General features: G+C 38.8%; 1 long non-coding RNA gene across 3 annotated transcripts; it reads left to right on the top strand.

Moving 5' to 3' along the window:
* Positions 1-2,640: 2,640 nt before the first annotated feature.
* Positions 2,641-20,807, top strand: LOC150060660 (uncharacterized). Of its 3 annotated transcripts, XR_016536139.1 has the most exons (5): positions 2,641-2,707; positions 6,155-6,262; positions 7,988-8,050; positions 19,624-19,706; positions 20,758-20,807. It is a non-coding gene; the product is annotated as an uncharacterized LOC150060660 (long non-coding RNA). The 3 variants fall into 3 exon arrangements; XR_016536141.1 differs by lacking the exon at positions 7,988-8,050; XR_016536140.1 differs by lacking the exons at positions 7,988-8,050; positions 19,624-19,706; positions 20,758-20,807 and adding an exon at positions 7,688-7,840.
* The last annotated feature ends 1,039 nt before the right edge of the window (positions 20,808-21,846 follow it).

Below are 21,846 nucleotides of genomic sequence, written 5' to 3'. Positions count from 1 at the left end.
CCTCCTTTCTTATAATATTCTAAAATTGGTCTATAAAGAGAGTGTTCACTGCAAATATTTGGATTCCCATAGTTAATACCAGCATGAGTTTTCATAGTCGAGGGTGTACATAATGTCTCAGGCCAGCCTGTAAATATTACCACAAAGATAGAGTAACTTCATGTTGAATGTTAAAGAGACAACATGGAATAATTCTACCTCCCCCCTCAAAAAATAGTTAAATATCATTCACAAAAATTCAAAATATGACAAAGGGAGTTCAATTGCCTCAGGATCAAACCAAATTAAATAATCCAAATCACTGATGCTCTTAATATATGTACAATATGGAACAGGTATCTTCTTTTCTATTGGAGCTGTATGAAAGGGTGTATGACTTGAATCAGGGAAAAGGGGTTTGATGTTATTGGTTCAGCTGTGACTTCCTACTGTAAATACTTTTTCCATATCACATCTGATTAAATGACAAGTTTGACATTAAAAACTTAAATTAGGCCAGGCACTGGTGCTCACACCTGTAATCCTAGTTACTCAGGACACTGCAATCTGAGGATTTCAGTTCAAAGCAACCCAAGCACAAAAAATCCGTGAGACTCTTACCTCCAGTTAACTACCAGAAAACTGAAAGTGGTGCTATGGCTCAGGTGGTAGAGCGCTTGCCTTGAGCTGAGGAACTCAGGGAAAGCACCCAGGCCCAGAGCTCAAGCCCCATGGGAGAAAAAAAAAAATAATTCACGATCGCTCAAGTTGTTACTTTGGAATGTTTCAACATTACCTCCTGTCTCAGCCGCTGTGGCAGTCACTCATTTGTGTCAGTCTCGGAACAAACTACGCCTACTGGGGCTGAATTAGTTAGAACCTGTATCTGGGTGTTGAGCTATTCCAGTGGCTAATCCAAGCACAAAGTCATATTCAAGCACAACCCATCCAGAGTGGATTCTCATTATCCCAGTGTTGAACACTGTGTCCGAGCTTGACTATCCCAAAGTGTCAGTCTTGGTGACACAACCTTCAACTTCTCCTTCACAGGGACCTGTAGTAAATGATATGGATAGCTCTGAGAGCTCACCAAAGGAGTGGAGCCCTAGACAGGGCTCATGTGATGGAGTGGGATAATTTTCAAGCATGAGACATTTACATTACTTGCCAACTCCAGATCTATTTCATAGAAAGGGATATGGATAGATAGTAGAGAGTAGAGAGCTAAAATGTAGAAAGAAGTCATGCCAATATCATTTTATATATATATATATATATATACATATACATTATCATAAGATAAAAAAGAATCAAAAGTAACCTAAAAAAGAATCAAAAGTAAAAATATTGCTTAAAAATATGAGCAATGAATATATTCAAGCAAACGGATTTGACCAAACCATGACCTTCCCTTTGGAGAAAACACGTGGCTGATAATCAGGAAGGTCCCGAGAGGGTGTGGATGGGAAAGAGGACATTGACTTCTAGGACACATGGCTGAGGGCCAGGACAATAATTGGTGGGAGGGGGCCTTAGCGAAGATCCTGGCTGAGGCAGTCAGGAGTCTGATATGCAGACTATTTAGTATGATGTTTAAATTATTTATGAGTTTGATATCTTGCTTGGTAATTACGTTGAGTCAGCTTCAACTTTCTGTCTTAACACTCGAGAAATGACGAGCGGGGGTGGGGAGGCCATCACCTTTTTGAAACAACAAAGAAAAATATTTGCTAGTGAGACAGATATGAACAGGAGACTGGCTTGAAGCATTATCTCTGAAAGAAGGTAACAACCAAGAGAATGGTAACCTCTAGCTGAGTGCCCAGAAATATTGGGCGAAATACAGTGATTCAAATGATTCAGGCTGGGAAATGGAGACTCGGTTACTTCTATAGAGGTGGGGATAGTCATGCTTCACAAAATACTGAAGGGAGTGTGTGTGTGTGTGTGTGTGTGTGTGTGTGTGTGTGTGTGTGTGTGTGTGTGTGTGTGTATTAGAAATGGACCACATATTCCAACCACATGTTTGCTTTCTCTCATCACCCTGTGTTCTGATTGCTTTACGCTGTGATATGAACTGAGGGAGCTCTGTCACCACCGCATCTCTTCTGGCAATTTCACTTACCACAGTGTCCCATCCAGATCTTCTGGAGGTGACACCATCCCACAGTGGTCATTCTGGGTGCAAAGTGTCCCTTGGCTGAGTAGCAGTTTCCTCATATGGTTGATGGTCCTCTTCCCCAGCCTGTACACAATGCATGACGACAGCAGGGAGGGATGAAACACTGGACCTTTGGTCTCCAGAGAGAATCCATGTTATGGAGCAATTCTTCCTGTAGAGCTCTTGGCAGGACCAGGCTGAAATTAATGGACACTAGCTGAAACCATGCCCTTACTTGTCTTTCTCTCTGGTAAGATGGAAGTCTTTCTTTCCCTGGGAGCACTTCCTAATTGAATTCTTTGTCCAAGAAATCCCCATACCAAATTCTGTTCTGGACAATCCATGTTAATACATCATCTAAGTAGACAAGACAGGAGCAGGAGAAATTGGAAAGCATAGAAATCACAAGGAGAACTCAAGATCAGGTGGAGACGGGGTGGATGGGTGGGCTGCATTATGAGGCAAGAAGAAAGGGATCTGTGAGTCATTGCTATTGGAGACACCCTATCCGCAAAGCTGTGTCCTACACAACCCAGCCATCATGGGACACACTCTGCCCAGTGCCAGGTAGGTGTTGTGCTTTTCACTCCCAGCAGAAGCAGACATTTCAGGAACAATTCTTGCTCCAACTTGTCTGTTCTTTCACAGTAGGAGGAGGTTTCCAGCTGATCCATTTGTTAAGCCCCTGGATTAAGCTCACATAAAGAGTGAAAACACCACTAGGGGAGAATTTCTACAGTTTTCTTCTTTGCAAACAAGATTTGCCTGCGGGTAATGGGCATGCCCAGCTCTGACAGCTATTATAAACCTTGAGGAGGGTTTGAGAAGAAAGAAAAAGTTGAAGAGAAGGGAAAGGATGGGAGGTGTTAAAAAGTAAGAGATAGGAGGAGGTGAGGATTCTCCATCTCTCTCCCAACTGCAGTCCCTGGATTACTTTCTCTTCATTGAACATAAAATAACCTTATGCTTTGGCCTTTATCTTCTAGTAGCACTCATGGTAAGATAATATTTTTAGAAGAAATAATCTGAGGAAGAAGGGAAGCTTACTTGCCACTTCTTTAATACTTGCGTCAGAGTTACTGCCCTGGGCATGCATCTATCTATTATCTATCTGTCTGTCTATCTATCTATCTGTCTGTCTGTCTATTTATCTATCTATCTTGATATCAATATAGAGTTAAGTTATAATTACGTTATAGTTATATATATGTAGTTATGATTATAGTTATCACTTTCTTCAACAAGAGTCAGCCAAGGGGTATTCTTAATGATACCTTTTGAGGGCAAAGATTAAGTAATGGGGTTAATAGATTTGAGATGTCTTCCTCCTGCTCCTCCTCCTTCTCCTTCTCTTCCTCCTTCTCCTCTTTCCCTTCCTCTTCTCTTTCTCCTCTTCTCCCTCCTCCATCTCATCCTTTTCTCTCTCTTCTTCTTTTCCACTTTCCATCAGGTAAAACATCTTATGTATTTAGTACAGATTCAATCACTTAACCATTTATTGAACATTTCCTGTGAATGAAACACAGTTTCCAATCTCCATGAACTTCCAATGAAAGAGAGACATGTAGGACTGTAAGACTGGAGTTTTCTTAAAGCTCCAGGGGTCAGCATCAAAGTCAAATCTACCCACACAGATTAGGCTTTCCAGTAACATAGCTAGACTCACCTAGAAGATCAGGAGAGGGTGAACTCTCATGTTTATGATAGGCACACCTGGCAACGTGGCCTGAGGGAAATTCATCTCTACAACCCTCTTTGATGACCTGATTCATGTCATCTGCAGTTTCTGGTCCCCAGGGAAGTATCACCACAATTGGGACTCAACAAGAAGATAACACAGCAGAAGTTGAGAGCCCAGCAAGTCCCGTTTATGTTTTAGTTTCAGTTCTCAAATATATTCACAATAGCTATGTCATTTCTGTCTCATATTTTCAATTTATGTTTCATCTGTGGTTTTTACATTTTTATTATTATTAATTTCATGTCAGTTGTGGGGCTTGAACTCAGGGTCTGGGCACTGTCCCTAAGCTCTTATGCTCACGGCTAGTGCTCTATCACTTTGAGCCACTGCTCACTTCCTCATCTGTGGTCTTTAAAAATACAAAACAAAACAAAAAAAACCCAAAACTACTTTTTACCCCTTGAATTGGATCTGAATTTCCTCTTTTACATGTTTAGAGATGTTTCACTATATGTTGGAAGGGTAATTTGAAGACTATCTGAATCATATCATTTTCTTTGCGTGGTAGACACCATCCAGCCTACAGGCCATATAAAGCCCTTGAAATCACTTGGTACATTATGGAACAGACACATGCTTCTCCTGTTTCTCATCAGCTGACAAGGCCATGTGCCTATATTGATAATTTTGTATGGCTCATGGATGTTGTTATAAATATCCAAGTAGCCCTTAGGAGAAAAAAGTTACCCACCCTTGTAAGGGTAATGAATTTGTCCTGACAGACAATCAAACTACTGCTAGTCTTTTGATCTTCTTGTGTTTGGTTTTATTCTTAATAGAGTGGACAGTTTTCCTGGGTTTTTTATTTTCCTTAGTTTTAGAACAGGATAATTACACCAAGACATAATTTGGATTCCTTTAGAAGTATGACCTTTCAAGGACCTCACTTCAATGCCCAAGGTCTTTCTTTCTTTCCTCTTTGGTACTGTTCAGTTTCATCTCCACCACAGTCTCGTTAGTCCAGATCTCATGGAACTTCAAACTTCAGCTCCCATCCCGCAGCCAAGTAACTTTTGTAAAGTCACATGTAAACTTCAGGGGTCCCCAATACACAGCTCTTTCAGATCCAGCGTTCTACCCAGGAAATTCCAACAAAACCATTGTTCTCGTGCTGCAGCAAGAAAGCACCTCCCAGGTGGAAGAGTAGGGGTTATGTAGCTCAATTAATGCTTCCCATTTCTTGTATGTCCCATGTTTGTTACTCAATGCTTGTCACTAACTGTCTCCTGTATTTGTTCATGCCCAGGGAGAGGTTAAGTTTGGTAATAGTTATTCTATAGTAGTGAAATCAATCTTCCCTTCCTTCCTTCCTTCCTTCCTTCCTTCCTTCCTTCCTTCCTTCCTTCCTTCCTTCCTTACCTCCTTCCCTCCCTCCCTCTCCCCTTCCTTCCTTCCTTCCTTCCTTCTTTTCTTCTTTTCCTTCCCCTCTTTCTTCTGTCTTTTTTTGGTGCCAATCATAGGGCTTGAACTCAGGGTTTGGGTACTGTTCTTGAGCTTCTGTTACTCAATACTAGTACCCTACTATTTAAGCCATAACTTCACTTCCAGCATTTGTTGGTAGTTAGTTGGAGATAATAGTCTCACACTTTCCTGATTAAGCTGTTATCAAAAAATGAGCCCTAGACTAAGTCTTTGATGAATTTACTTGGAAGTCACCAAATTGAGAAGTTATCTAGCTTGGGGTTCTTGGTTTGGAATCTATTAACATCCTAGGATGAGCTTGAGGTGAAACTGGATATAAGAAAATTAGGTATGCATTTTTAAAGAGATCTATACCCTTTAATATTAAAAAAATTCTATGACTGCCATCATTAATAGTTAGAAAATACTGATGTATACAAAACTTTATTTTCCTGTGCAAAGAAAGTTTATCCATGAAAACTGACTCCCCCAATCACAGTACTGGTCCTAAACTAACGCTTCAATCAAGAATTCCTCCCTCCTTCTAAATTATATTCAACCAGTGTCATTTATGGATGCAGTCTTTTCTTCTCTGCTTGTACAAGAGGGAAGAGATGAATCTAGACTTTAAAATCAAAACAAAATTGGCTTGACCTTTCACAATGTATTTATTTCCTTTAAGATTAATTTTCCAAAATTTCTAAACCAAACTAAAAATGACATCTGTGTATCCACCAGGGTTCTTTTTTCAAGAAATATATACTAACCATGATTGATTAGCCAGTAGGGAATGTATTAACAAGATATGAATAAAATTAAAGATTAACCTCTATGTGACAACTCCTAGAATATTGTATTTTGTGATTATCAAGGCACCATAAAGCCTGGGGAAACACATTCAGAAGTGGCAGGCAGAATTCAGGCAACAGCTACTCCCAGCACCAGAACCACAGCTTAAATGAAGTTACAGAGCTTTCCAGGTAATCTCAAATTAAGGGTTTATCTACCACTGCTATTTCCCTGACATTTGATGTCCTAGACAACACCACAGTCTCAGAAAATCGTAGAAAGGGGTTTGCAACCACCGCCTGAGATACCTTCCATTACCAATTCAGAGTCTGAGGGACGTAACTTAGAATCATATTGTGTAGGTAAACTGTCTGACTCCTCGCTGGAAGGGAATCTGGGTGAGCTATCCAAGTAAATTTGTCTTTGATACTGGTTCCCCAGTATCAAAATTCATGTTATGGGAAATTTCTTAAATTCTGAAAATGCATTCAAAGGGTGAATAACTCTCCCAAATAAAAACTAATGTGGAGCTATAACACAAGCCCATGGAAGTGTTGTGAGGATTAAATAATATATAATGTCTGGGAAATAATGAGGACATATTAATATTTAGTTTTATTTTTATTACCATAGTTTGTTACGCAAACTGAATCAGAAAGCTATTTGTCCATGATACCTGCAGCTGAGTAGGTTAAAGGAAAGCCTTGAATTTTTTTTGCCAGTCCTGGAGACTGAACTCAGGGCCAGAGCACTGTCCATGGGCTTTCCTCAAGGCTAGTGCTCTACCATTTGAGCCACAGCACCACTTCTGGCTTTTTCTATGTATGTGGTACCCAGGATTCGAAAACCTGGGTCTTTGTGCAAGCACTCTACCACTAGGCCAAACTCCCGGCCCAAGCCTTGAAATGTTTTTATATCAGAGAATAGAAATATGCAGGGGAAAGTAAGGGAAGTAGTGGTTGCAGGAAAAGTGGACATACAGATAAAGAGAGACAAATTAAAGGAAGTAGACTTTTCTGACATTACTACTGGTTCCCGGGGAAGAGCAAATTATCCAGGAAAAAGAGATTTCGATTTTAAGGGTGGACCTCCCTAGCCAAGGTACACAAACCAAAATACTCAGAGATACATAAAAAGAAATGTCTTTTATTAGAGATGAAACCGTTGCAGCCTTTCTGCTTTGAGGTGGTGGTGGTAGTGGTGGTGATAGTGAGTGTATGCCTATGTGGATGAGCTTATTTTGTTTAGTTTAAGATTTACAGAGGAAAAATGAGATTTGGATTTTTAAGGAAAGTTCTGTTGCTAGTTTTGGCAGCTCCCCTTCTGACATAGCATTCCTCTTCTGAAACATATGCAGGCACACAAACCACAATAGGGCTGGCTGTAAAAATCAGTGCCTCTGAAACTCTTCTCAGTGATCTTATTTGGGCTTGCAGATTTTGTATAACTGACAGTGAATCCTACTAACACATAAAAAAATAATAATTCCAGAACAGTGTCTGTAATAAATACAAATTTAAGTGTAAACATTAGAACCCCTCTTTCAGCAGGTATTTCATTACCATGTTTTTGTTTGGAAATTATTTTATTTCTCTCTTTCCACATTACTGTGATAGGTCTGCTTCACCGTGTTCCATCTAGTCTTTTCTTCTGTGTTCAGAAGTGGTCTCCACAATCAGTCAGACTACCTTCAAAGCTTTAAAACCGGTGGCTAGTCCAAAACCAGATACGTGTATGAAGCAGCCCTGGCCAATCCAAACTCTTCTTTGGAGTTTGTTGTGGATGTTGAGTTGAGCGCGCTCCCTCCTCGCCCCCTCTGTTATAAAGGTGATGTACAGAGGGGTAAAGTCACACAGATCAGGTAATGAGTATATCTGTTTTTGAACAGTGTCACTTCTTCCCTCTTTTTCTCCTAGTATTTTCTCTCTGGACCCCTCCTCTACCTCCAGTTGTCAAGTTCACTTTCAACATATTGTCTAGTGAGTATCACTGAGGCTTTGCTTACCCTTTGTCCCTTCATTTCTGGGCTCCCCCTTACCCTCCCTAAATCAGATAAATTTATATATAAGTGAAAAAGTACAGAAATTGGGCTGGGAGTTTGGCCTAGTGGTAGAGTGCTGGCCTAGCATGCATGAAGACCTGGGTTCGATTCCTCGGTACCACATACATAGAAAAGCTGGAAGTGGTGCTGAGGCTCAAGCTGTAGAGCTCTAGCCTTGAGAAAGTCCAAGGACAGTGCTCAGGCCCTGAGCTCAAGCCCAGGACTGGCCAAAAAAAAAAAAAAAGTACAGAAATGAAAGATAGTGAAAAAGGGGGAAAATCCAACACAAAAACAGAAAATAAAACAATTTCATTTCTCAGAGTTCATTTTAATAAACATCATTTTATATGAACACATGCTATGAAGCTATGAAGGTTATGAAGTCTCTCTTAGGTTCACAAGCTCTCAGAAAGCACATCAAGGACAGGATCCTTGGCTACTCCAAGGACAAAATCTGCCCGATAATAATACCAAGCCAGGGCTGGGAGTCTGGCCTAGTGGTAGAGTGTTTGCCTAGCATGCATGAAGACCCGGGTTCGATTCCTCAGTACCACATACATAGAAAAAAAAAAGCCAGAAGTGGTGCTATGGCTCAAGAGGTAGAGCTCTAGCCTTGAGAAAGCCCAAGGACAGTGCTCAGGCCCTGAGTTCAAGCCCAGGACTGGCAAAAAAAATTTAAAAAAAAATAATAATACCAAGTCAATAGAGCTAAAGTAATATATAAAATTTTCTTAATTTTTAATTTAGTAATATGGGCTTTAGTAATATTGCTACTTGGCAATTGATATCATTTCACATAATATTTTATACATGTGCATATACATACACACACATACACATGCATGCATGCATGGAAAAAAATGTTTAAGTAATTCAAGGCTTCCTTTTAAAATGGCTCCCCAAAAAACATACATTGTGCCTATTATTTCAATCAAGGTTTTAAGAATGTACATCACTGGGCCAGGAGTTTGGCCTAGTGGTAGACTGCTTGCCTAGCATGTGCAAAGACCGGGGTTAGATTCCTTGGTTCCACAGACATAGTAAAAAGCCAGAAGTGGTGTTGTGTCTCAAGTGGTAGATCTCTAGCCTTGAGGAAAACCCAAGAATAGTGCTCAGGCCCTGAGTTCAAGCCCCAGGACTGGCAAAAAAAAAAATAGAATATACCTTACTGAAGTTTTAGAATATACACAAATGAATTAATTAATAGACACTTAGAAATAAGTTAGTGTCCCTTCCATCCAATGTGCAGAACCATTGTTTTCCAAATCATAGGACTTCAATACAATGAAAAAAATATATATCTACAAAATCTGACTAAACTTTATACATGGAAATTTTTTATTACTTCAGGAAAAAAATACCATTAAGAGAGCCTTAGATAAGTTTGTTTTATACAAAGAAGTAGAATTTGATTGGAATGCTCTAAAGATATCAGGCCACAGTAGGAAAGAACAGGGAATCCAACAATGAGCCTTGAGAATTTGTGAACTTGTCTGAGATCCATCTTGGGGTTCCACCAGAGGAAATTGCTTGACATTCATGAAGAACTAGGTTCTCTGAAGCCTAATAAGATCACATACTCAGGACAAAAAGTCCTCAATGTTGACTGTGTTGCCAGGATCTAATAGTGATATATTTTACACACACACACACACACACACACACACACACACACACACACACACACACACAATATGGCAGAAACCCCAACAATAAAAGCCACCATTTACTGGGAAGACCAATACAGCTCTTCAAAAAGCTGAGTGGATAGTAGGAAACTCACTAGCTGTTCAATTTCCTTTTTGACCTGCTTTTATAGTTATAGCATTTTTCAAAGCTATTTATATAGCTGAAGATCTCTGTAAAAAATTTCGATGCATTTTCCGTCTCCCAAAGCACAGACTGCTAGACCAGAGCAGGGTCAACCAGGATGGAGTGTGAGGTGAGAGTTTAGACCCACCTCTGATTTTTCTGTGAGAAAAGGGAGCTCTCCCACAGTTGAGACAGCAATCCTTCAAGGAAAAAAATGTTCACAGAAAAAAAAAAGTGAGAGGTGATAAAATGTAGATCCGAGTGCTGTAGCAAGTTGATCGAATGTTAGTTACCTGGGCCTTTGGTATCTATGTGAGTGAGTAGCACAGTAAAGCGTAATTGATCTGAAATCATTCCATTCAGGCAATTGCTCTTCTGTTGAATTCTGGACTCTGCCCTGTTTTCTATCTCTTGGCATTGCAACCCACCAAAAGCTGACTTGAGGTCCTTTTCCTGTTGTGGGATCAAACATTAGGATTTTAAAAACTAAAGTTTAATGTAGATGAACAACTGCCTATAAAACGCCTTACATTCATTCCCTGCGATGTATTTAATTTCACACTGACTGCCAGGATTGCCCTGTTAAAGGGTTATGGCAGGGGGCTGTCCTTGTTTCACTAAACCACACCAGTTAAATAATACCTTGGTGTCTAGAACTGCTTCAGGACCATTTCATACGGGCTAATACATGAAATGAATACCTAGCTTTTTCTGCAAGTAATTTAGTTTGGTTAAAAATAAGGACACGTTGAAATGGTTTTCAGTGCAGGATCGTTTACAGTACTATTTGGATTGTACTTTTGCCTACAGTAACGCTTGCACCTGCATTTTGCCATTTGCAGCAGCAGGGTATAATCACATGCTTACTGCTCTCGGCATTTGGTGCTGGGAGTCTATTTACTTAACAGCCCTGGGAATAATGCTCCACTCCAGGGTCAGCCACTTACATTTGGCTTTGTGTTTAGATAATGATACGATATTCTTGTCCAAGCAGAGGGAAATAGTATAGATAAGCTCCAACACTGCTTCCAAGTTGACTTGATTCCTTTTCAAGAGCACTTCCAAACTTGAAGCACATTTCCAAAGTTATCCCCTCACGTAGTCAGGATAATCACCTCATTCCAGGAAGCACTTCTCAGGCCAGAGGCACTGGAATTGTTTGAGCCTGAGCCAGAGGGGGCAGGCAGAGGATCACAGTGATGTGGGGGTGTCTCTGAGTCCCTCCTGTTGCACCTGTAACATAAACAGCCACAAAGAAGAAAGCACTTTTAAAGCCACTTATCTGGCCCTCTGCCACCACGGTTTTGTGCTTCAATGTCCATATCACTTTATGGCTTGTCCTAGCCTGGCATTCCTAACAGGGAGGCATTCTGGCACAGGTTTGAGACTTAGGGCAAATTCACCTTTGGGGATAATTAAACAACTGCAAAGTGGGCGGGGGAAGAGAGAGAGAGAGAGAGAGAGGGGGGGGGGGAGGAAGGGAGAGAGGGAGAGGGAGAGGGAGAGGGAGAAGGAGAGGGCTTTAAGTATAAGGGAGTAAGAGTTCTTTTATTTCCTCTATTGTTATTACAATTTTTTAAAGTTAGAAAAGTATTAAAGCTTTGCTCATCTTTTTTTCTTTTCTTTTCTTCCCCCCCCCCTTCTTCTTCCTTTGGCTTTTGAGTGTGAAAAGAATTGTGGAAGTCATCAGAGCCCTGCTTGGAATAGAGAGTGTTAATTCTTCCATATCTAAGCCTCTTTGTGGAAATTCCCTTTGTCTCCTGCCCCAAGTCATTAAACACTAATCCCATCACTCTTCCTAATCCGGTGCACTGGAGCTGGAGTTCAGTTTCCGAAACTGTCTTTGTGGCAGTCCTAATAGACAGCTCCTCCGGATTGGAGTTGGTTCAGGCGCATTTACAGCTTCCCATTTCAGCCCCTTAATGAAGTGTCCTTAATGAATCTTTTCCTTCTTCAGGCAGCAAGCAGAGGCTTCAATTGGTTTAGTGCTGAGTAGGGGAAGGTGCCTACTCATCTTAGGAGCCTTTGCAAAATATGACTGTCAAAAGCAAAACCTAGGAGACAGGCCATTGAAGGCCACAGCCACTGAAGTGCTCATTTAATTACTAAGGATTTACAAAAGAAAATCTGCTCTTTGTAGCTAACAAAGAACTAGGAACTAAGAGGAGACAGTAAAAGGTTTTTCCAGTAAATGATAAAAGAGGAAGCATGGTTGGGTAGAGCCATCAGTGTGTGTGGGGGGACTCTTTCTCATTGGTTACACAGGCTATCTGTCTTCATATTAGGTACACCCAGGGATAGTAGAATAGGATTTTTCTATAGTTTTGTTTTGTTTTATCCTGGCAAGTGATAGAGGCAGATAGTCTGATAAATTCTTCCAAAGTAAGCAACCACAACAAGAATAATCTGTTCCACTAAGTTTAAAGCCAACTAATATTCAAGCTATGGTACCCAGGAAAGTAGAAAAACAACCATGGAAGGAGCCAATAATGGGAAGATGTGTTATTAAGGCGGTTCTCTTTGCTTCTCCTTATCGATTGATTGATTGACTGTGCTGGTTCTGGGTCTTGAACTCAGGGCCTGGACACTGTCCCTGAGCTGTTTTACTCAAGGCTAGCATTCTACACTTGAGCCACAGCTTCACTTCCAGATTGCAGAAGCTAATTGGAGAAAATAGCCTCACAGATTTTCCTCTGGAAATCAAATGGTGATACTCAGATCTCAGTCTCTCTAGTAGCTAGGATTACAGGTGAGACACTAGGGTCTGGCTCTTCTTTTATTTTTAACTTGAGTATACTGTTTATAATCTTAACAATTACCATCAGTACGGATTTACATATACCAAATTTGGATGAAAACCCTAAAAAAATCATACTTGTTCATCCTATTTTCAAAATGTGTTGAGCCACTTCATAGATAATGTATTACTGTTTTTACCATTCAGTGTGAACAATGACCATACACTAACACATATATATTGTATAATTATATGATCTAATCTATTACATAGTGAAATCATTTATATGGTAAAATTAGTCAAATTGATGATTTTGATATTGCAAATATATACATTGTCAGGCACAAAATATCATTTGAATGAAGAGGAGAAATTCCATACTAATAGTCATAATTTATTTGTATTAGCATATTTAAAAAAAGAGTGGTGGCTAACGACTGTAGTCTTAGCTACTCAGGAGGCTGAGATCTGAGGATCTAGGTTCTAAGCCAGCAGGGCACAAAAGAACCTGAGACTCTTTATCTCCAATTAACCTCTAGAAAACGGGAAGTGGGGCTTGGCTCCAGAGTAGGGCAGTAGCCTTGAGCTGAAATGGTTAGGGACAATGCCCAGGGATAGGGTGGTAACCTTGAGCTGAAGAGCTCAGGGACAGCGCCCAGGCCGAGTTCAAGCCTTATGACCCACAAAAAAAAAAAAAAAAAAAAAGCAATTGGCTACAATGAATGTAATTTTGGCTAAAGCTTTTTACCACAGTTTCTTTATATCAGTGTGACAGCGCATCCACCACCCCAGGAAAGCCTACAAGTGATCTGCATTGGATAAATATTTCTGATCAGCTTGATGAATCACCTGATTGGACTAGTGATTTACCCATCCTTCCAGAGTAGATACTCTGGAGTGCATTAGTACATATGTGTCAGCTCATCCTTAAATCATTTAATACAATGGACAAAATTAAGATCACACAACACAAAGGGCTAAGTATTTTGGTTGTTACAACCCAGAGCAGTGTTGTAAAGATGCTGTCAGATACTGACAGTCATGTCCTGGACTTCTGAAATCCCAGATTCCTCTTTCTGCCAAGACCCCAATTCCCCTTCATTGGATCTGGCAGGTAACATGTTAGCTTTATCTTTATTGAGCCTGCCAATAAAATTTTGCTTCATCTTCTTACCAGATATGATACTTTACTAGAGGGGAAAAAAAACCAAGTGCCCACAGAACAAACAAAAACAAAAACAAACATGTAACTCCCTAATGAAAACGAATCAGATGAATATACTAACTGAATAAATTGGAACAAAGTGACTCATCTCAGAAAGAAACCACAGCGTTTGCCTCATAGATAAAAACAACTGTGTTTAGCACTTGGACTACATTTCAAATTCCAGTGCATGTCTACTGTTGGCAATAAAAGTTACACTTGGACATTGTTAAAATGTGCTCATGTGTTCAGTGTTTCTACTTTCTTCCTAACTCACTTGCCAAGTCTTTTTCTTTGGGGAATCAAACAGCTCTTACACACACTGAAGAAAAAATTCCTGTGCTGCAAGCAAAAAAAAATTTTTAAAAAGAAGAAGAAGAATTCTAAATAGCATCAGTTAACTTTATGAAAGACTCTAAGGCAATATTCAGCTAGCAACCAATCCAGCTGAGTGCCAGCTGTCCCTGGAAGCTACAGCCCTTGAAAGTCAGTATTCCCTGAAGCTGGCCTGCCCGTGGTACATTAGATGAGGATGGCTACATCCTAGCAGAACTGTATACTTAATCCTTCTCTTCCTTTCCAGACCTTAGTTTTTTTTTTTTTTTCATTCTCTTTTCACTGGAGCAAGTTGCATGAATCTAGTTACAAATGAAAACAACTTATAAAAATGGAACCAGAGTAGTGCATTGGTAAAATTTCCAGAAGGCTGTATGTTGAGGATTTTGTGTTTTTTTTGCAACTCTCTGAACTTTATTCCTTCACTTACAAGTATGGGGGAGGAGTGGAATATATTGTACTTTTTCTTTTCTTGTTTTTCTCCTTAAAGCAAATAGATGGAACAGAAAAAGAAATTAAAAAAGAGATCACAAAGGGTCTACTATATGCATACACATATACTACAGACACTGGTAAAGCATTTTGGTACTTGAGATTTTCTTGTAAAAAAATGCTTGTAACAGATTGGAGAGAGACTCGATAAATGGGACTACCTAAAAATAAAAAGTTTCTGTACAGATAAAAACATAGTCGCCAAAGTAGAGAGACAGCCAACCAACTGGGAAAAGATATTCACCAACAATACATCTGATAAATGCTTAATATCCAGTATCTACAGGGAACTCAAGAAACTAATCCCCCAAAAACCCAATAAACCATTCACTAAATGGGCAAAGGAACTAAAGAGAGACTTATCAGAAGAGATGAAAATGGCAGAAAAGCATGTGAGAAAATGTTCATCATCTATGGTCATAAAGGAAATGCAAATAAAAACAACCCTAAAATACCTCCTTACCCCAACAAGAATGGCCAAGATTTTGAACTCAGACAATGACAGTTGCTGGCAGGGTTGTGGAGAAAAAGGAACCCTACTACACTGCTGGTGGGAATGTAGACTAGTTCAGCCACTCTGGAAAGCAGTGTGGAGGTTTCTTAAAGAACTGAAAATAGACCTTCCCTACAATCCCGCCATACTACTTCTGGGCATCTATCCTGAACATCATGACCCAAGATATTATAAGGATACCTGCTCAGCTATGTTCATCTCTGCACTATTCACAAGAGCCAGGAGATGGAAACAAGCCAGATGCCCTACTGCAGATGAATGGATACAGAAAATGTGGTATACATACACAATGGAATTCTACATAGCCAACAGACAAGATAAAATAATGGCATTCACAGGGAAATGGATGAATCAAGAGCGAATCATGTTGAGTGAGACAAGTCAAGACCTAAGGAACAAAAGGCGCATGGTATCCTTAATATGTGGCTATTAAATCCAAAGAGTACAAGAGCAAGGACTCAATAACTGCATACCCAAAGCTATGGACATGGTAATGGAAATATAAACATAACTATATAGACATAAAAACCTATGACTATGGACCTAATGTTTTATTTCTTAAATTAATATATTTCTATGACATACAAACCCTTAGCCTAAGTTTGATTAAGTTCTAAATACTAAGTCCCAGTGATTGTAAATAGAGATACCCTCCTTGAACACTTGTATATTAAACTTGTCATTTAAAATATGATGTAAAAATCAACATTAATAAATTCCTTAAAAATGCTTGTATAAAAAGATGGTTCCCTCAACTTTGTATCAATGAGAAGGTGCATTCCCTTTGCACAGCTCAAACTCTACAAATGCAACTGAGAAAGAAAAAAATGGGAGCAGAATCTAAACATTAATCAAAGTATTAGTAATTTACGCTTTGTTGTGTATTCCTTCAGAAAGTAATACAGCAAAATGATAATCTGCCCCTTCAATCAGAGGATAGGTGTCACAAGATATATTCCAGCTACATCCCTAACATCTGGTACAGTCCCTGGAAAGTATTTCTAGAACAAATGAGTGTTGGCCCTATTAGGTTATATAGCACCTATACTGAGAATGGCCTAAGATACATTTTTGCATACTTCCCATAGATTCTTCTATATGAAATTTAGAAGAAATGAAATGACCTGCTGTTTTGACCTCCTAACACTGGCAATCTACAAAAGAGAAAAGTCAAATGATTGAGTTGTTACTTAAGAGATGCTACCATTTATTATTCAGAGATGTGTCAACTAACCAAAAATGATATATTGGTCAGCATCAATTAAAGTGGAAAGAATTTGGAAGGGATGGTAATGTCAACTGTAAACACAATCCATTCATTCACCCTGTGCTATTTGTTAGAGCTCTGCTTTGAAGGTAATCCAGAAATCCATCTCCAAGAGAAAACAGGATGGATCTTAAGAGGTAGGATTAGCAAATTAGCGATAAACATACAATATAGCTGAGTACTTCAACCAGTTTGTTGAGTGAAATTAATAAGAAATGAAATGAGATATATAGCAAAATTTTATGAGTAAAACCAATACTCTACAAATACTATCTGTATACTATGAAAATCTAAGTGAGTATATTGTGTCTCTATCTACTAGGGATGAAGAAATAGGAGCATCAGAAATGGAAGAAATGTAACAAATGTAGGTTTTCCAGAAACTAACCACAGTAGTGTACCAGTAACTGATGAGGAAGATTAACTTATATTTAGACCTTGGATGTTCAAAAGAAGGAAGACAACTAATTAATCAAAGGAGGCAAAGCCAATATACTCTGTCATTGACTTAATAGTAAAATAAAATAGTGGGCTAATACAATGTTGGGTTTAATGAGCATGAATTCAAAAATAGCAGATTTTTGTGACCTATGATAAAGAATCTAGTAGGTAAGTCAATGATTTTCAAAATAATAACTGAAACAAAATCTTCATACTGGTTGAATTAATGTCAGCTGTTGTAACAAATAAACCTTGCATTTTCATGGCTCAATGTTACCGAATTTTATTACTCACTTGCTTTAACAAATTGGCAGCTAAAAAAAAAATAGCTGTGTTATCTTCCAAACATGACTTTGCAGATCTCCACAGACTTCTGTCTATATAAGAGGATGATGGTTTAACGACCTAACCTGCGCAAACACAAGAGACTATTCAAAATATGACTAAATCAAAAAGAAAACGCCAAGGAATAGCTCAAGGCAGAGTGCCTATGTAGCAAGTATAAAACCCTGAATTCAAAACCCCAGTGTAGCCGGGCCCTTGTGGCTCATACCTGTAATCATTACCTAGGAAGCTGAGATCTGAGGAGCATAATTCAAAGCCAGCCCCGGAAACTCCATAAGATGCTTATCTCCAATTAACCACAAGAAAACCACACAAGCACTGTGGCTTAAAGTAAAAAACTGTTAGCCTTGAACCAAAGCAGTCAGGGACAATGCCAGGCCCTGAGTTCAAGCCCTATGGCTGGCAAAAACAAAAAAGGAAAAAAAAAAAAAAGAGAAACTGCCACAAAAATTACTTTTTGATTTGTCACTTAAAAAGTATATTAACAGCTTGGAAAGAAAAGCTCTACAAGTATTCTAACAGGATCAAGATTCAAACCTAATCCTAGGCAGACAAATCTGAGAGACTCCTCTGTAACCAGTAAAGAGCTAGAATTGGAGACATGGCTTAAATAGTAGTATGTCAGTGGTAGGTAAAAATATCAAGCAAAAATGAGAGACCCCCAACACCAAAGCATGATATCTATGTGCATGTGATCATACAAAATATTTTTCAAAATGAACTCAAGAAAATAGAAACACCTTGAGCTCTTGGTCAACTTTTTTTCATTCATGACTGATGCTCTATCACTTGAGCCACATTTCCAGTCCATTCCCAGAAACTTTACAGAGAAGTACAGACACACAGATATAAACCTGAGTGATTTTTTTTTTTTTTGCTAGTCGTGGGGCTTGCACTCAGGGACTGAGCACTGTCCTTGGGCTTTTTTTCTCAAGGCTAGCATTCTGCCACTTGAGCCACAGCACCACTTCCAGCTTTTTCTCTGTATGTGGTACCGAGGAATCGAACCCCAGTCTTTGTGCATGCTAGACAAGCACTCTACCACTAGGCCAAACTCCCAGCCAAACCTGAGTAATTTTTAAAGAAGGAGAGAACTGACACTGAGAAGACAGTATCAGTTAATGTCCATTATCCAAGAGTATGTATTTACTTACTTCTTACATGCTAGGTGCCAGTGGTTCATGCCTGTGATCTTAGCTACTCAGGAGGCTGAGCTCTTAAGATTATGGATTAAAGCCGATGTAATCAGAAAAGTTTATGAGACTTTATCTCCAAAATAACTAGTAAAACACTGGGCTGCATGGATGGCCCACATGGTAGAGTACCAGCTGGATAAGCTCACAGCACTGAATTCCAAGCCCAATACACCAAAGAACGAAGAAAATAAACTATTTCTAAGATTTGTGGACAAACTGAAAAGAAAAATCAGAGGTATGAATCTTAATATGCTGTCACTCATACAAAAATGTGGTCATAAACTATATCTATTCTTGGATCCAGAAAATATGGTATATATTCACAATGGAATTCTATTTGCCCATCAGAAAGAATGATATTGTACAGTTCATAAGGAAATGGAAAGCCATAGAAAAAAATAAAATGTATTGAAGTAAGGCAGGCTTAGGGAAACATAGGCTTTATGGTTTCCCTCATTTGAGGTAGTTAGAATATGTCTATAATTCTGTAAGTAAACACACTGGGTGTTATGCAAACAGGTATAAGTGAAGTATAATAGACTCTATAGAGAGCACAAATGGTATAATTCTTTTAAAAAGACTAAGTCAAAGAAGAACAAGGTAAGTACCAAAAAATGGGTATTTGCAGGAATTGGGGTGAGAAATGCTAAGGGGAGAATAGGAGGGGAGGGAGTAGAATGCAGGCCAGACTGCACTGTGTGTACCACAGAACTGAGAAAGATCAGGGAAGTCATGGGACAGAGGGAAGTGAAGCCATTGACTGAATGAAACGGCCAGATAAAGACGCATTGTATACATAAAGTGCTTTGTTAAATGTAAAAAAAAAATAAAAGGAAAAAACACCTTAATACATAGCCTAAGAGAAGCAAGGGAAGGAGCGGGCTAGGAGGAGCGGGTGAGAATGTTGAACAGGGTGGCATTGATCCATAAACCGCTTCAGTGAATAGCAACTCCTTTGTGTAAGTACTTAAAGACAATGAACAATATTCAAAAAATGTATTTTCGCACATGTTCTTGTAAACTTGAAAATGCCCATAGGGAGAACATATAAAAAGGACCAAAGTTCTGAAATTGTTACTATCTAACATGCTAAGCATTTTCAAATAACCACTGGGGATAGAAGGGCCTACAGACAATGCATGAACATCCCCTGATTTATCTTTCCAGTCTGAATTACATTGTTCTTCAGGGTTTGAAGGAAATCAAGAGTATTTAGCAGAAGAAAACCAAATAATCATTCAAGTGGCAAGGTAATAAATAATGTATGTATATTTGTACACATCAATTTGCAAGCATCACATCCTGAAAAGAGTTTTTTTTTAAACAATGCCCAAGAGCTGGTCACTGGAACTCTACAGGTGACACAAATCCAGGGATATTTCTTTTTATTCTGTGTCTCAGAAAGACCTACGGCTACTCAGTCAGTCACTCACTCAAAACTGCAGGGAATCCTGGCAGTTTCTGATCCTTTTCCCAATGTGTGCTACTCAGTGGGTATTATAGATTCACAGAGATATATTTCTGGTATAAACTGAAGAAGAACTGAAGGAAAAAAAAAACAAAACATCTGTGCTATGGAGCTAAGCCACTATTTGGAAGGAATGAGAGAATTACATGGGTAGCATACAGAGATCTATTAAGTAAGGAGCCAGAAACAATTTCAAGAACCCACTGCAAATGCTCAGCACAATTTTTGTAAAAATAAAATTAAAATGTGTGTGTACCTATAGAGCGGATGCAAATGCTGATTTGGATTACCTGGTTCCAAATATAATTTTACTAGTGCAAAATGTACTAATAAAGAGAACTCTATCTTAGATGGGCACTAATTTCTTAAATATACAATCCTAGCTATTCAGGAGATTGAGTCATGCGGTAAGGTTCAAAACTAGCCAATATAGAAAAACATGACAGATTGTCTCGAAAACCCAGCAAAATGTCAGGCTGGGGGTATGGCTCAAATGAAAGATTGCCAGCCATGAGCAAGTAAACTCAGAGAGAATGTCAGGCTTCAAGATCAAGCCCATGGAGCAGAGGGAGAAGAGAAGGCTTTGTTTGAATGTAAAAGAGTATTCACTCATCCAGTTAACAGATTTCTAATTTAATGATGGCCATGTTCAAAGTGCTGTATGGGAAAGTCAGCTGAAATAGACAACATGGTAAATTCCATGCTGAGTCATCTAAGTATATTTAGGAACTGGACAAGAGTGAAAAGTTATAAGCATTCCTGAATGTGAAAAACTTAACAGGAGGGAAATGGTTATCATGGTATAACAGCTACTCATTCTGTTTATCCACTAGGTAATAAGTAAAATGATGACGTGATGAGGCAAAATAATGTACAAAGTAACCATGTGATGTCTAAGGTCAAAGGGCCTGGATACAGAGGGCAGCACTCTATTATGCCTCTCCTCTCTGCCCTTCGTTGTGAAGGGGATGCAAGTAACGCATGTAGCACTGAATCACTGCATCATGTTGTCTATTATTATTGTTGCCAACATTGTTGGATTTAATTGACTTTCTACTAACTGTTTAGCATTGTCTGTTTCTTTGCTTTATTTATTATACATAGAAAAGGATAAACCACTAACAGGCTCACCAATATTCTTTTTTTTAATTTTTTTCATATTTTTATTGTAATTAATAGAAGGGTTACATTATATTTATCAGATAGAAGGTACATTCTTCACAAATATTGGTACCCTTTCTCATGTCATGGTCCCCATTTGCCTCCCCCAACTTGATTTCCCCCCTTCCCTCTTCTATTTCAAATAACCAATTAAGCATATATAAAATGTATCAGATAACAAGGTAAAATATTGTAACAATATGAGATAACCAAGGGACAGCAAGAGAGATGAGAAATAAATAGTACATTAAGGACAACAATCACTCATTATATGGCTTTTGTTTCTATATCCTGGAGGGTCTCACATTTAGCGTCATTACTATATGGCTTTATGTATCTAGATTTTGTTCTATTGTGAATCTCTGCTAGGAGAGCCCAAGGTTTCTACTGATTGTGACAAATGAGGGAAACTACTGAGCCTATGTTCCTTTGAGTCTGGCTTACTTCACTTAATATGATTTTTTTCTAAGTCTTTCCATTTCCTTACAAATGGAGCAATATCGTTCTTTGTGACAGCAGCATAGTATTCCATTGCGTATAAATACCACATCTTGTTGATCCACTCATCGACTGAGGGACATCTGGGTTGATTCCATATATTTGCTATGGTAAATAGTGTTGCAATGAACATCATTGCTCACCAATATTCTTAAATAAATAAAAAGAAATATTTCCTACGAATCACCTGGTTACATTAAAGAAAGAGAAATAGATATGGTGAATATATATATATACATATATATATATGTATACAAACACAC

The sequence above is a fragment of the Megascapheus bottae genome, chromosome 7, assembly GCF_031878675.1.
Source record: "Megascapheus bottae isolate mThoBot1 chromosome 7, mThoBot2.hap1, whole genome shotgun sequence".
NCBI lineage: Eukaryota > Metazoa > Chordata > Mammalia > Rodentia > Geomyidae > Megascapheus > Megascapheus bottae.
This window is presented reverse-complemented; position numbering and strand designations above follow the sequence as displayed.